Source organism: Rhinolophus hipposideros, assembly GCF_964194185.1.
Source record: "Rhinolophus hipposideros genome assembly, chromosome: 18".
Lineage (NCBI taxonomy): Eukaryota > Metazoa > Chordata > Mammalia > Chiroptera > Rhinolophidae > Rhinolophus > Rhinolophus hipposideros.
Genome location: NC_138064.1, coordinates 43,071,622 through 43,088,744, shown reverse-complemented (window position 1 = coordinate 43,088,744; position 17,123 = coordinate 43,071,622). Strand labels below are relative to the sequence as shown.

Genomic DNA, 17,123 nt, shown 5'->3' with positions numbered 1-17,123 from the left:
AATTTCCCTCTGCTATAAGGACATCGGTCATTGGATTAGGACACATAATCCAGTATGTCCTCATCGTAACGTGGTTACATCTGCAAAGACTCCATTTCTAAAGAAGATCCCATTCACAGGTACTTAAGGTTAGGACTTGAACATGTGTCTCTTTTGGAGGACAAACCAAAGACGAATGCTAATTTTTATATTTTAGTGTACATTAAAAAAATAGAATTAGCCCATCAAACAATGATTTCACTGATACAGTATTGTTGCTTAAAATGACTAAAGACTAAAGTTGAAAGAAATAAATAAATTTAAAGGAATATCTTGAGTGAAAGTTTCTATAGATGTTACTCAGACATAGGAAAGGTTGTGAAGTTGATGCATTAACATTTGGAACTTACTGAGCCAGCCCAACCCCTCTCTACAGGCAGGATATTATCTAGAGAGAAAAATAAGGTAAGTAACTAAGCTTCTTAATAAAAAGCTTCCCAAAAGAGATTGTACAATCTCCCTCACAATTAGGTCATTGTGCTACAAATCTCATTGCCTGAAAGTTCTTCCTTACATCTAACCCAATCCCTCTTCAGTTAAAAAAGATGACTGCTAGAAACATACCCTTTATTCAATTCAAAACCATTAAGTCATTTAGCATACAGGTATATAAATTATAGGTATGCAAAACTTATAGTAGCTTAAGAAGTTAATAGTTCTATGACACATGGATTGTTTGTTACCTATATAAAAGATTTAAGAAGAAAATGTACATGGTTAAATATAAAAATTAGGGTTCAGACCCAAATAGCATGTGTTCAATTTTTTGAATCTTGTGACAATAAAACATATAACTTTTAAGATTGAATTTTTAATCAATTTCATGCTTCAAATAGTTATATAAATCTTGTCAAATCAAGAAAGGGTAATGTGATAGTACAATCTAATTTGTGAACACCTAGAATACAATTTTGTAATTTGGATTGACTTATACATTCATTTTAATTGATATATATTTTTTTAGGATAAAAATTATCTCTTATGCAACAGTCATTCAAAGCCTCTCCACTATAAATATAATTTTTGTATGAACGATCTTGTGCCTTACTGTCTTTTGCTCTCACATTTTCTTTACCCTTTGCAAAAAAGTAATGGCTTTAATTTTGAATAGTGGATGATCATCCTAGCTTTGTGCCTAAATCCTCATGGTACTCTTTTCTAGCAAAATTACATAACAATTTTATATTCATATTGCAAACTGATAATTTTGCAGTGCTTTGTGGCATAAAGCAGAACTGTTTAAAAAGTTTTTTAAAAAATAATTTTAGAAATTTAGAAATTTTTAAACTTTCACTTTTAATATTACATTAAAAACTTCTTTTTAAAGCCTTCTTAGAGCAAAAAAAATTATGTTAAAATATAATTTTAATCAAAAACATAAATCAAGTTTAAGTCAACTTTTTCCTTAACACTGTATTTCAATTTGGAAGTACTGGCATAGAGGACAATAAGCAAAACCATAAATTTCTAGTGAAAAATATTGTTGGCACAAATTCATGAAACTCTAGAAATATAAACTGAATGCAAAAAATGTCAGAATATTTATGTAATGTACTGAATATGTTTGGAACACACTTTTTATTGATCATCAACCTTCCACAATTTCTGAATTATTAGTCAGGCATTTTGCTTTCACCTTTCCTTGATCAAACTGATACAATGGTCATTTCACAACACATTCCATCTTCTGTTGAAAGATAAGGAAAAGACAGTAGGTAGGAAGTAAAATATTAATAGCTAAAATTATTTTTTAAGATAATCATTCATGTTCTAATAACTATGGAATTGTTTTGTTCATAATCCCCTTCATTTAAAATTTCTGTTAGGCTTTGTGCTAGCTTGGATAATCTTGAGAAAAATCTGTTAAATATGGGTATACGAATATTTGGTACTATTTAGTTTAAGAGTGGAATTAGGCAATAAGAGTCTAAGCAATTCCATTAAAAAGGAGAAATGTTTATTCCTACTGTCTCCTTGAATCTGCTTAACACTCAAGTTTGTTACATTATATCTTTGAGAATCACAGATGAAAGATACTTTCCCTGAATGAAGTGAATTATTTAGTGAAGCTTACTGAAAAGCATCATACAGTACACTTCACCAAAGCTGTTTGACCCAAAAGATGAAGAATCACTTTATAGACTAGAGACTCAGTGGCCACTGGTTTCTAAATTTCTTGCAGAAGTCCTGAAAACCTCACTTGATTTGTTACTGCCAAAATAACTCCTTTAATGTATCCTTTGTTTATTAAATGAGTGTTTAGTCTAATATGTGTCTAATACGTCAAACATTCCTGGCTTTGGAATCTTATAATCTAGGTTTTTCAGTATGGGACACATACTGGTTGTGATTTTCTTTTTAATTATGAAATCATATAGAACTTCAAAATCCTCATTTCTCAAGTGAGATAATTATGTTAACCTTGAAAGTATTTGTACTGATAAATTGAGAAAGTGAATGTGAAATTCTTAGTGTGTGGTTGGCATATTAGCACAAATTTCACAAGGGATAGCTAATGCTACTTGTTTTGTTTTTTGTTTGTTCCCCTCCAATCAGCAGTTCTTGAACTTTTTACTCTCAAGACCTCTTTTCAGCTTAAAAATTACTGAACTCTAAAGAATTGTGTTTATGTGGATTATAACTGTTGACATATTTAAAATTAAAGTTGAGAAAGTTTTGTATTTATTCATTTGAAATAACAATAAACTGATTAAATATTAACAAATAAGATTTGCTATAATACTTTATTTCTAAAATAGTTTTTAAAAAGTATTTGCTGTGGTATGTTATATTTGTTGGAAGACTGTAGAAAATCTGGCTTCACGTAGAGGCATAGTTGGAAAACTATGTGATATTTTATAATCTTTTATGTAATGGATATTCTTTTCTTGATGCCACACAAACACTAAACACACAGTTTCTAAAATGTTACTTGCTAAAGTTTAGTTGCATGATAGTGAGAAAACCAAACTGAAACAACATCAATAAATATTTCATACTCTGTCACATGAAAATCTACTGGCCTATTTTACAATGTCCGTGGATTTTACTGGAAAATATTGATTCACTGAGATATGTAGATCTTCCAAATCTTGACACATTTCACTATTGTACTAGTTTGCTATGGCTGCCATAACAAAGTACCACAGACTGTATGGCTTAAACAACAGAAATTGATATTCTCACAATTCTGGAGGCTGGAAGTACAAGATCAGGACAAGGGCAGGGATGATTTCTTCTGAAGCCTTTCTCCTTGCATTTTAGATGGCTGGCTTCCCCCTGTGTCTTCATATTTCCTTTTCTCTGTGTGTTTGTGTCCTAATCTCTTCTTATAAGGGCACCAGACATGTTAGATTGGGGGGTTCATCCTAATGACTGCTTTTAACTTTTTCTCTTTAAAGACCCTATCTCCAAATGCAGTCATATTTGTAGGTAATGAGGGGGTGAACAGAATTCAAAATGTGAATTGTGAGGGCACACAATTGGGGCTTCAAAAATTACGCAGTATGAAAAATCACCTTTGTTAATACTGTCATCAATGTCATCAGAAATATCTGTAAGTATTGGGTAGCTATGGTTGCTACCCAAAATTCTAATTTTCTTTTGCAAGCTTGAATTTTACCATGAATTTCAAAGAGTGCTAGTTCTTGACTTTGAAGAGACAAGCTCCCTTTAATCATCAAAAAAACAAAAAAAAAATTCTGCCAGATACTCTGAATAACTAATTTGCGTATCAATTTTCCTTGAATAAAAAATGGTGTTCTACGAAGTTCAATTTGTAACTCACACAATATCCTAAGTGGGTTTCATTGTGGTGATCACACTTTGGTATGCAGAAGGGCTTCATGTGATGCCCATGTGACATCCCATGTCACATAACCACGGAAAAAAGATGTGTACGCCAACATAGATTTAATACAATCAACGATTTTTACTGCTTCATTGAGGACATTCTTAAGTGAAACATTTATTTAATTACAAGTGGATGACAGTGAAGCATACAATAACTACTAGTGCAGTTTGGTGACACTGCTTTGTTTCATGCTAGGGCATCAGAAGTTCTACACACCATATTTTTTGCCCCAATGAGGCAAATGTCAGAACAGTCAAAAAATAAAATAATGTCTTTGTGTTACTTTGAAAATAATACTGACGTTGTGGACTCCCTACAATTGTTGGGGGGCTTCCACAGTCCTCAGCCCACACACTGACAACTATTGCGTCAAATACACATTAAAGTGTAAACATTTTATTATCATACAGACCTGCAATGGCACTTTATCAAGGAATTCTTTGATGAGGATTTGGAGGGAGGTGATAAAATTAGGTCAGTATAGTGTATATTCAAGAGATTCTTTGCATGATAAATGCAATTTCATCGTTTTTTTTTTTTTTTTTTTTTTTTTTTTTTTGCTTTCGCTTGGCTATTTTTATTCTGCTTAGAAAATTGCCAGACTGAGCATTCAGGAGCTCTTTGAGTCTCTAGGGCCATATGAATATGTGCATGTTACTTTTTGCTTTCCAGCAGAATCCAATGAAATAGTTTGCCAACAGCACCATTTGGAGAAAGTTTGGTTTGAAGGAAAGAACCTTACAGATTTGTGGCTCTTATTTGTTAATCATGAGACCAAGTTTATATTTTGTTTTTTGGGTCTCACTGTCACAGATCCCTAGCAAGGATTTAAGGATTTAGACATGTTTTCAGTTCCTCGGAAGTTCCTGAAATATTTCTAATGATTAGACATGATGTGTTATTACCAGCATTTCTCTCCCTTTAAGGAGGTCCTATTTCAGTGTCTGCTTCAGAAATTCATGCTTGCGGTAATTAAATGTCCAAACCAGATACATACCCACTTTCTCTTTTCTTTCCTTTTCTGCCTTTCTCCTTCCTTCCTCCTTTCCTCCCTTCCTCCCTTCCTTCCTCCCTCCCTTTCCATATCTATGTATTTAGTTGCTCAGGTTCCATCCTTGTCGATAAAATGTATGAATTTCATAAACATATTAACTGAAATACGTCTTCTTGAAAGGCATATTTCAAGAAGCATGAAAAGCATGCTTCTTGAAAAGCATGACATTAAGAGGCTTTTGACTAATAAGACTAGGATTAGGCAGCTTGCTTTCTCACTAATTATAATAAGTACCGCCCTTTCAAGTTACACCTGCTGTCTTGGTTTTCCTATCCCTAAATAATACCTGTGTTTACAATTTCAATAGGAGAATTAAAACTATTCTATGTACTTACATATAAATAGCTGTTAACGTATTAGTTTAAAATTATCCTAAAATTATAAACGATGAAAAATCATTTAAATAATACTTTTTTTTACATGGGTGATTAAAACTAGTTAAGGATAAAAATCTATAACCATATGTAAGTTTTATATCTTTGAGAGAAAAAAACAAATATTGTATTCAGAATATATCTCTCAACTGCCTTATGATATTAATGTAACATTTTAGTTACTGTTCTTCTATCATAGCCCTTGAATATGGAAGTCTCCAAACATATCAAATTATATATCTCTAAAACCACTCTTATTTCAAAGTATATATCTATGCTTATTGTACCTAACTTGCAGGATACATATACCTTCAAGTTAGAAATTATTAAGAAAAAATTATTCAAAGTTATTTTCAAAACCACCTGACCTCCTGAAATACGTGAACGAGTGGTTTATGGTATTGATTATTTTAGTAAAAGTAAAAGACGATAAATGTTTTTTAGTTAGCATAGTACATCAAAGTTGAATTCAGTGAAATAAACTGGTCTCTAGGTATTTCCATCCTGAAAGAATTATTGAAGGCTTTGATCTTAAACATTCATGTCCACCTCTCTGGATCAAATTTTAACCTTCATCAGTCTTTGCTCGTCAACAATTTATTTTTTTTCCAGAATCCTGAGGGATATACATAGGCTCTGTTCAGTGTTGGTCTGAAGGCATTAGATAGTTCTGATAAATGAGTATTTATAAATCTGTTAAAGCCCTTACTTTAATCTAAAGAGGCAAAAACACAGCATCAAAAATATAAGTTTATCTTTATGATATATATGTGGGTTTTTTTCTGGCTATATTTTAAATTAGAATAGGCTGTTTGCTCCTTATAGAAACTGGGGAAGTGGAGAAGGGATAGAAGACAAGTGACCTATCCAGAGTCCATCCCCATCCATTTTTATTCTTTATTCCTTATTTACTTGAGACTGTGTGTGGCATAGGTAGGTGGGTGAGGGTGGGGATTGAATTTTTTGGCAACCAGAACATCTATCTCGCCTGAAATTGTTACCACAATGAGCCTTGTGTCCTGAGAGCAATTCTGGATATTTAGCACCATTTGTCTGTCAACAGCTAGTCAGGAACTGTTTATTTTCCATTTTATTGTGTCATAAAAATGCATCCTTCAACATGTCGGAATTAAAATTTACCTTTTTTCTTATTAACTAATTTGGTAGGGCTGAATAATTTGCAATTTAATTTGTCCAAATGGTTTCCCAGCCACCTTCTTAGTTTTTCAGAGACTACTGTGCAGTACCCCATATTTGCTGCCCTTTCCTCTTTAGCTGGTGCTGAAGTATTTAAAACTTGTTTTAAAACTGTACTATTGGTGTGCTTTCAATATGTTGGCTTCATCTTTTTTCCTCAATTACATTTCTATTTTTAACTTTTCTAACCTTCTGGATTAAACGTTGAAACCAAACTAAAGTTTGCTTCCAGAAATAACAATTGAATGGACAGTTACAAAATTTTTGTGCTATTAGCACACAATATACCAAAAATCCTATGGGGAAAAATATGACTTTTTGGATGACAATTTTTGCACAGTATGGAAAGTGTAGTTGTTAAAAAATAATCGAGAAACATTTTACTTTTCTTGTGTGTGTGAAGCAGAATGGAACATTTTTAATTAAAATATTTCTCTACACTCCTAAATAGTCATCAAGTAAACTTATGATATACTAAAAAGCTTTTCAGTAAAATGTAGTTACAATAACAAACCATATTCCATGTATAATATCTTTCCAAAAGTGATATATAGATATGGTGTTATGTTTCTTTAGAAAGTTAACATTGTTTTATGAAGGATCATAACGTCATGCTGTCTTACTTTACCAGTAGGTCTTAATGTGTACCTTAACACAATGAAAAATACAACTATTCAAAACAACCTCTTTTTTATTCAGAATTTTAATGTTAATATAAAGTAATATCGGGCTGGCCCGGTGGCTCAGGCAGTTAGAGCTCCATGCTCCTAACTCCGAAGGCTGCTGGTTCGGTTCCCACATGGGCCAGTGGGCTCTCAACCACAAGGTTGCCGGTTCATGTCCCGCGCAAGGGTGGCAACTGGACATGGAGCTGATCTGCGCCCTCCACAACTAAGACTGAAAGGACAACAACTTGACTAGGAAAAAAGTCCTGGAAGTACACACTGCTCCCCAATAAAGTCCTGTTTCCCTTTCCCAATAAAATCTTAAAAATATATATATATGTATATATAAAGTAATATCATTATAATATGCTAGATGGGAGACCCAAGTACTAAATGGCTAATGGATTTTGTTTTCCATTTAAAACTTGAAAGAAAAATTATGTGTATGTGTGTTATAATGGAAAATATTGAGTATCAAATGTGTATGAAGATTCTTTAGAAAGTATTCAGTACCACATTGTTTTTTATGTTAGGTCATTTTCCCTATTTTCCCAATTGATGAGAAAGAATCAGAAAATGAAGTGACTGATTTTTCTTAGTAAACTAAGTTTCAAGTTAGCTTTTCTGTGCTGTACACATTCTTAGTATCCTGATAGAACTATTTCTTTCTTCCTGTCATCTAAGTCATCATTTGACTCACACATATGCTATGTATGTGTTTATACATAAATATATGTATATATAGTTATATACATATATTTATGTATATAGTTCTCTCTGCAAAAGTATTTTAAAGATAATTTTCACACCATTACAATATAATCCAACATATTTTTCTGTACTTTCCGAAAATTCTACTCACTTACAAAGTGATAAGCTTTTCAGAAGTATTTTCTGAAGTGATAAGCAGCAAGCAGCAATATACATAAAATGCAAGATTCATGATATAAATAATAAAGTTAATCATGTGAGACTTTGTTAGATGAGATCTTTAAATATTTAGAAATATCCACATTATTGATTTAAATTCACTTTCTTTTTAGCTATTTTCTTAATATAAGTATAGCCTCTTTTTACTCCTATGTAACATATTAAACGTTGTAGGAAAAATATGTTTTTATTTAAATTACAATAACTTTGGCAAAGTTGATGTTGAAATTTTAAACACATCTCATAAAATATGTTGAACCTACTCCATATTTTCATTAAATGTAGCAAGTGTTACATCATATGTTCTTATGGAAATGTTTTAACTGATTAAAATAAATTCTATTAAAATTAGATAATTATTCTCATGAAATATTAGTAACAGACTTGGGCTCACTTTTCTATTATTTGTGAAATTTGGTTTCATTTGTAGGTGTGTGGACAAACGTGGAAAGAATGTGCAGACAGTGGCAAATGGTTTCCACGTATCAACATACTGAAAGAGAGCAGAGACGTAGAATGGCTGACAGGAACAAAGGCAAGAAGTGCAATCTTCATATTATAAAGCAAGTAAAATTTTGCATTTCTAAGTACTTTTTAATCTATTTTTAAACCAGACTACAGCATAATGACAAATTTTAAAGTCTAAATCTCTATTTCTAGTGTTTTTCTTTGTAAACATATATCTCTCCTTTTGACATGTTGGCTCATCTAAAGACCATAGTAACATTTTCCAGATAAAATTTTACATAAGAAGGTGCAAATGTGGCATTTTTCAAAGTGCGGATCAGTGGTTTCCCTTTATTTTTATACACATCTCATATCTGTGTTTTGAATCAGCATATTTTTTCAGAATTCACTGTGTATATTTTCAATTCCTGAATATATCACCGTGTTTAATCACAGTTAGTTTTTAATTATCATAAAGAATGTACAAAAAATGACAGGGATCTTATACACATGTGGTTGGTCTGTGTATGTTTCTCTAAGATAAGCAAAGAATTCTCAAATGTTTTTGTCTGACTAGCTTTATTCATTCATTCTTTATTTCATTCATCAAACCTACAGGAAATATTTATTGAATAAACTATGTAGAAATCAAGCTCCAAAAAAGGATTTCAATTAGAATGTGCTTTTTGTTTTCTTAAATTGATTTTTTACTTTAATCTGTTAAGTCACTAATTATTGACTACGTAAACTCTCAAGTTAATTTATGTACTTAAACATGATGAATCATGGAGCTTGCCCAGAAGTGATTGTCACATTTATATTTAGGAACATGATTTAATTTTCTTCTTTTTAAAAGCTATTGCTATTTTAGTGACTTTGAAAGCTGAGAAGAGTGCTAATCCATTCTTTATTTAAACTTTGGTTATTTATTTGATCTCTTTCATTTCTTAGACATATTAAATTCTGTACTATACCTCTTATGAGCCAGGATGTACTAATCATAAAATATATTAAAAATTTCATTTTACAATTCAGCCCTATACAGAATTTTATTTGAAACCCCCTGTGTAGAAGTCTAAGTGCAGATAGAATAAAAGTCAAGCCCATGTACTGAGAGATTATATTTCATTATTAATATGTGTGAACTTTATTATCTCGAACAGTCTAACAACTTCTGAAGTTGCTCATATTCTGTGAGATTTTAATTTGTACTGTCATCCAAATTTTTTTTAATTTTTAATTTTATTTTGGAGTCTAATTTCCTGATAATTTCTGAGTTTAAAATGGCAAGGAAAGGACTTTTGGAAATTGCAAAAGGTCATACTGTCACATGAAACAAGTTAGGTGCAATGAAATCCTCTTATTAGCAAATGTGGAGCAAATTTGGTTGAGAATAGATCAATGTTGTAGAAGTAGAGCCAAGAGCATTCTTTAATTTCCTCCTTATCTTTCTCTTTGATCATTGCCAAAGATAATACCAGAAGTAATTATATGAAAAATAATTTGATATCTTACTACCTCTTGGACTTAGTAAGTATCCTTTTCACCTGACCCTAAAAAATTTTCTACACAATTTATTTGCTTATAATTGATTCTCTTATCTTAAATATTCACTCTACTAAGAAAGACTCTCCTGTTTTATCAAAGGAGTAGATTTCTCAAAGGCCCTAGGCAAAAATCACATTTATAACCTGGTCACCAGCTCTGATTACTTCAGGTCAAGTCAGATAGATAGATAGATAGATAGATAGATAGATAGATAGATAGATAGATAGATAGATAGGCAGACAGACAGACAGACAGACATATATTTAAGTAGTCTTCAAATATAAAGAAAAGAAAGCAAGGAAAAGCAAAAAGTGAGGTAAAGAGGGAGGGTAAGGTGAGGAGGAAAGAAGACCTAATTTATAATATCTTATTTAGTCTACTACAATGATTTATTTCTTACCTCAAAAAGACTACCTGGTTACACAAGAAAATTCAATGTAGTAGCAAAAATAAAAAGAGAAATAAATTGTTTGAACAATAAACATTTAACAATAGGAAACAGGAAGTGCAATGTTTATAGTCACAGTAAATCCTTATGAAATAAGTATAACTTCTCCAATTAAATCAACTTATATATAGAAAAATGATTTGGCCAAAATCACTCAAAGATGTAAGAATTTTGTCATTCTACTCAGAAATTGAAACATAATAGCATTCACCCAAATATAAAATAATAATCTCCTTTATTTTAAAGTGGGCTTTAAAAATTATACTAATTTGGAAGTTTAATCATTAGTATGATAATGACTAAAGCTAGACATTTTAAATAATTGTCTTATTTTTCTGCTTTTGGGCTTCTAATTTTTTTTTCTTTTTTGTCTTTACAGTTATATTTTGACTTTCTACACATCTTATTTGGAAAAGTGTAAACTTTTCATTGCAACATGTATGTTGCCTCATTCTGTACTATGCTTATTTTTCTGTACTTTTCTCATTATAGGTTTAACTTTTAATATGGCCTGTTGTTTAGGAATTGGTATAATTAACTCAGTGCTCAGAAAAAGTCATGTGCACGGTTCTAATTAATTAACATAACTAATATATCAGAGGAGCTGATTACATATAAAAGCATGCCTCTATAAAGTGATTTACTCTAAAAATATCAATGGATGGATGATGGCACATTGAAATGTTGCATTGGGTAGATAATTGATATAAAGAAGTCGCCTTGATAACAATATTACGAATATGTTGAAACAGTGCTTCTCAAACATTAATATACCTATGAATCTCCTGGAGATCTTGTTAAAGTGTGTGTTCTGGGGCGAGGCCTGAGGTTCTGCATTCCTAATAAGCTGTCATGTAATATTGATGCTACTGGCTCGTGGACCACATCTGAGTAGTGAGGATCAAAAAGACCTCTCCATATAAATACATTACAAAACCCTATTCTAATAAATGTAAAAATAAAACCAATACCTTACACTTAGATCAAGCATAGCCTTCAGAAGAGATTTCATAAGCACATCACTTAATCATTTTAAAGACAGAAAAAAAGTGACTGAGAGAGTGTAAGTGACTTGTCAAGAGCAACAGATCATAATTAAAGTGATAAATCTGAAACCCAGGTCTCCTAGATGTGAACGTTTTCCATACAGAAGTTACAAAATAATTTAGTTCGTTTCAAAACAGCAAATGACTATTATTTTTTTGGAAGGAGGTAGTATGGGGTGACAGTCATGGTTTTATTTTTTACAAAGGGTAACTTGTGGTGAAGTTTATTTAATTCCAATATTTCTAAGAAACCTCACTATATTCAGTGTAGTTATCTGCTATAAGCTCATAAATCAAAGTTTTTAACTAGTGATAATGGATTTATTTTTGATCCTTTTACTCTTTAGCAGGCATCTTGATCAATCAATAAAGCATTTGACTGAAACTCTTTGCCCAAAAACATTTATACAATTGCAAGCTCCTAAAGACATAATTTGTAAACTCCCTCCAGAATTTATCATTTGATGAAGGGCCAATTTTCACTTCTTGAGTTTGCTATTTCCCGTCTAGACAATTACAGAATGTTTTTTTTTTTCTTGGATAATTTTGCTGTTCTTTCAATTTTGTTTTCAAAGTTTACAAAATGATGCAGTTGCTTTTTAAGACCATGAACTTTAAGAGTAGAACTTTTCTCAAATACTTACAAATATCCCTGTAGGAGTCTTGTTCACTCTTTTTTCCCCTAATCTTTATTCCTAACTCCCTTATTCTTCCATACCATGATATATTGCTATATATTTCAGATTCTTTTCACAATTTACACTGTTTTTGATGATATTTGCATTAAAGAGCAGTCAGACTAATGTTAGATATTTGAAACCAGAATATTTTGGGGGTACATTATATTTTCTCGAGTGATATAAAAATGGTCATATCCTAATTTTATTAAATAACATATTAAATGTAAAAAAATAGATACTGTTTGCACTCTTTCTAAAATAATTAAAAGTGTATTTATATGCAATAACTTTTTAAAAGTTTTGGTCATAGTAACATAAAAACTATTTCACTACATCAAAAAGTTTGGAATGGCCTGATATCATTATTAAAATCATTAGCATGCAATAGTAAAGAGTAATTTCCTAGATTTGGGCGGTGTTAGAGCATAACTCCAGATGGAAGCTGATTACTTACCTATAAAATACTTCCTTTTAGAACTGAATAAATTTAGATGTTAGGAAGGGATGATGCTGTTTAATTACATGACTGGTTTAGAATATATGACTAGCTTCTTTAGGTGGTACATCTGTCATGCCTCTCACAGAGATATCTGCAGCTTTATTCCATTCAGTTCTACCTCAGCTACTTATCACAAAATAAAACACACATATTCCTGATATAGATTGGTTAATAAACATACTAATTTTATAGTTAAACTTGATTTTAGGCCTATAATAAGAGAATTTAATTTCTCCGATGAGAACTGTCATGAATGGACCAATATTACTCAAAATCTTATGACATTATAAAAGAATATTTAAAAAAGCATATAGAATTTTAATAAACCTTTTTATAAAATGCTGGTTGCTTTAACATAAATTTTATCCGATGATAAAACAATGGTACTCCATTTTAGCAGGGATAAAAATAGATTAAAATACAATTAAAAGACAAATGTGAACATTTTTTTTTAAATGGCAACTCCCCCATAAACTGACTGCCCCATGATTCTACGTAATACTTGTTACAGCAACCTCCTTGGATGTGTTATCTATGGAATGGCGTTATTCATGTTATCTATGGAATGCTAATTATGTTTTAAAGCGGAAACCAAATAATGTAGTCCACACATCATTATTCTTAATTTGTATTTTATTTAAAAAATTAATCTGTATATAACCTAGGTTTGTTAATATCTTATAAAAAATAAAAATACATTTTAATACTTTCTAATAACTAAATTGATTTTGAGTTGCTATTAAAATAGATTTATATATATACAATTTACTACTTTGTAAAACATTACCTCATAAGGCTCTAATTAAATGGAACACATGTATATATTTGTATTTGATTATATAGATAAATGGTAAGTCTACCTATCTAGGACTTAAAGAAAGACTATATAGTTGGATTTCTGTGATATAAATTTAAATTTTGGCAATTTTTCAAGATAGACTTTTAAAATGAGGATACTTATGTCTTATTTTTTTCAGATATGTGTATTCACATTTCTAATTTTAAATAAAATTAATTTGACTGAATACCTGATGTCATCCCTAAAATAAGGGGGTAATGTGAAAAATATTCAACAACCACATTGGTCTGAGGTTTCACTAAACAGATAAAACACTAGGCTTCTCAGAACAAAGTTCAGGGTGAACAACTTTTAAGGACTGAATACAACACTGTCTACAATGGAAAATATAATTTTAGAATGTGATGGCCCATTTCTGGAGGAAGCTAACAGAAAATCAGTTTCTTCATTAATTTCTATGCATCAGAATACCCATGATCCAACTGAATGTATAATATATGCCTGTTCATATTTTTACACTTCCTCTTGTATTTACCCATTTTGCAAACAACCTTATTATATTTGGCTCAAACTTCTTAATGTACAACCTTGAAATTCTTGGAGTGTTATTTTACCTATGAGTTACTATATATTCAAGAAAGTTGCTATTATTACTATGTCTATGTCTCTAATGAGCAAACTAAGGTATCAAAAGGTTGAGTGACTTGCCCAAGGTCATATGGCTCATAAAGGATGGAGCTGGGATTTGGCCTTGCTTGGAGTGGCACAGAGGGTATATTCTTAACCATTTTGCTGTGGTGACTCTCTGGCTCTAAATGGGACATTTTCTGATGCCTATAAATTTAACTGATGCCTCGAAACTGAAAATGATAGGAAATAAGATCCTCCACATTATAAACACAGATGCTAGTTACATCCAAGTTAGATTTACTAAATAGCAAACACAGTTCACCCAGGTCCACAATATATAAGAGAATTTGAATGGCTGACTTACTGAGGCAGTTGCATAAGCAGCTTAATCAGAGTGCTGTGATATTTACCTTTCTTCCCCCAGCAGCCTCCTAAATACAAATGAGGAGTGCTCCCGAAGGTATCATGCTATGCATTCCACCACTGGATGCTTTCTAAGCAGTAGAAACTCATTAGGGCATTTCTGAGGTTATTAGGCTAAAGCATATTGAGATAATTCTTGTGCAAGCCTGAGATGCATCTCCATGATTTGGAGGATATTTATAAACAAAGCATCTGGTGTCACTTATCATCTGGGACCACGGAGCAGGATAAGGAAAAAAAACATGCAGTGTGAGTACCTTGCCCCCTAGCAAGTGACATGTGGCAAGGATGGAGGAGTTACCTACCCATTGGCCTAGTGAAAATGATGCACAAATGGCCAGGCTTAAACCATCATCACAGCATCCTATACAAGAGAGTATCCTCCTGGGGAAAAGGATTCCAGCAATAGAATTATTTTCTAAGAAGTGTGCTTCCAGGAAGTGGAAACTAAATGGAACCAGGAAATATACATGGGTCCACAAGTGCCTTAGGAGAATCCATTATCATAACTTATGAAGAATTGGCATTTGGGGCCTGACACAGACTGCTCAGAAGATAACAAAACCAATCACAAAAGATATTTCCCTCGTTTTTCTCCAAATACACTGGAGAAGAAAACGCGACCCAGGAGCAAAGGGTGAGAAATAGAGAAGAAAGAGCGGAAAAGCAGACCCTGTTGGCCTTCCCACTACCAGTCCTCTAGCCAAGCTAGGTAATAGCTGTACCATGCACTGGCATTTAGTTTAATTTAAAACTTAAATCTTGCATTGCATGCGAGATTTAAGTTTTAAATTAAACTAGAATGGACTTTTTAATACCAAAAGGAGTTAATCATTAAAATTAGACTTGTTCTTACGACTGAAATTTATAGCAAAAAATTTCATCCAAGGCCGGGAGTATCAGAAATGTTTTAAGGTACTAGTTTGGAAGAGAAAAAATATCCAGCCATTTCTTAACTGTATCTTCATTAGATTCAGTCCACTTATTAAAGGGTGTTAAATACATGGCACCTGTATTCCAGGAGCTCACAGTTCAAAGAGTAATTAGATGTACAAGTTGTTTCAACTTGAGAAGTGCAAAGCACATGCATTTATTAACAGGAAGGGTATCTAAACTAGTGAGCTTATAAGAGATACTGAAATCTATATTGGAACCTTAAGTATGACTCTATTAGCTATGTAAAATGTGGTAGACATGGAGTAATGGATTGTAATTAGTGTTCTAGGCAGAGGGAGTTCTATTCAGGAAGATTCTTATATAAGGCATAACATCACACTCTGAAGACATCAGTCCAACATGAATGTTACTCTATGGAGGAAGAAGGCAACTTAAAATGTTTTGTGGAGAGAGGGGTGAGAACCCCAAGGCAGTAAGAATGCCCAAAGCAAGCAGTAATTTTAAAGCCATGCTTTGTTTTGTTTTGGTTTAATTTCTGCAAAGACATTTACTAACCATGGATAGAAATACCAAAAAACAGTTCTCAGAAGCCCTTCAACTGAGATCAGTTAGGGGAAAAAAAAAGAAAAAGAAAAAGAAGAAGAAGATGTACAAATTTCAAGGCAAAAGAAACTTGAGGGGCAGGTAAGTAAGAAGTTCACTTACCGGATCCAGAAGAAACACCACACTCTCACAGCCACAAACAAGAAGGTCCAACTATTTGAACCAAGATGTGTTTTCTTTTTCAGGCTCCTGCCTTCCAAGCAGGCCTGACGAGTCACCTACTCGCCTGCATCTTGCTTCTTCCTTTAGGTTCTGCTCCCCTTTGGGGGCACTATTTCTTAGGTGGGTGAGGGGGCGAGCCAACAAAGGCTCCAACGTCCTCACAGTTTATCACTTCTTTTTTCCAGCCGGGTGTTCATCGCACCTGCATATCATCCAAGTTGTTCCGGAGCACCTCTCTGTGTGCCTGTAGGCTATAGCCATGACCTGTGTGCTTCATGGGCCACCAGCTGCTGGAGACTCTGGCTGAAATGGCACCTATACCCATGAGGCCGACCTGCCTCCGGGAAGGAGATGGTGTAGGGACAGAGTCTCAGGGAGCAGTTTCCAGGCTCTCGACCTCATGTGGAGGGGTGCTGGCTCTGGTAGTAGATGGCCGTCAGCTGTGATCAGATGGCCATCAGCTGTAACCAGTGAGCCATTAGCCACTAATATAACTGCCGTGGGTACGCTAGCAAGTGCGGGTTGCGGCTAGCAAGTGGGATTGGCAGAGAAGCATACAGTGGACTGTGGATAGTGTTGATCCTAATTCCTGTGTCTCGCCTGGCCTCCAGAGAGACCGGGTGCAGGAAGACCCCTCGTTGGGGGTACTGGTGGATGTTTGCTTTTCTGTGTCGACCAGCCGCCATCGAGAATACAGTGGTATGTTTCCCCTATCTATGGCTCCATTGTTGTTCCTCACCATATCCTGCATTCTTGGATATTCTTGGATGCTTGGCCTCACCATATCCTGCATTCTTGTGTGGGGAGTGGGAGCTGAGTCCCTGCATTA

General features: G+C 33.1%; 1 pseudogene across 1 annotated transcript in view; it reads right to left on the bottom strand.

Annotated features, from left to right (window-relative positions):
- Positions 1–16,619, bottom strand: part of LOC308510433 (keratin, type II cytoskeletal 8-like) — a 49,863-nt pseudogene extending 33,244 nt beyond the window's left edge. Inside the window, exon 1 of the transcript in view lies at positions 16,497–16,619. The product of the transcript in view is annotated as a keratin, type II cytoskeletal 8-like (transcript). The remainder of the gene's footprint in view (positions 1–16,496) is intronic.
- Between the last annotated feature and the right edge of the window lie 504 nt (positions 16,620–17,123).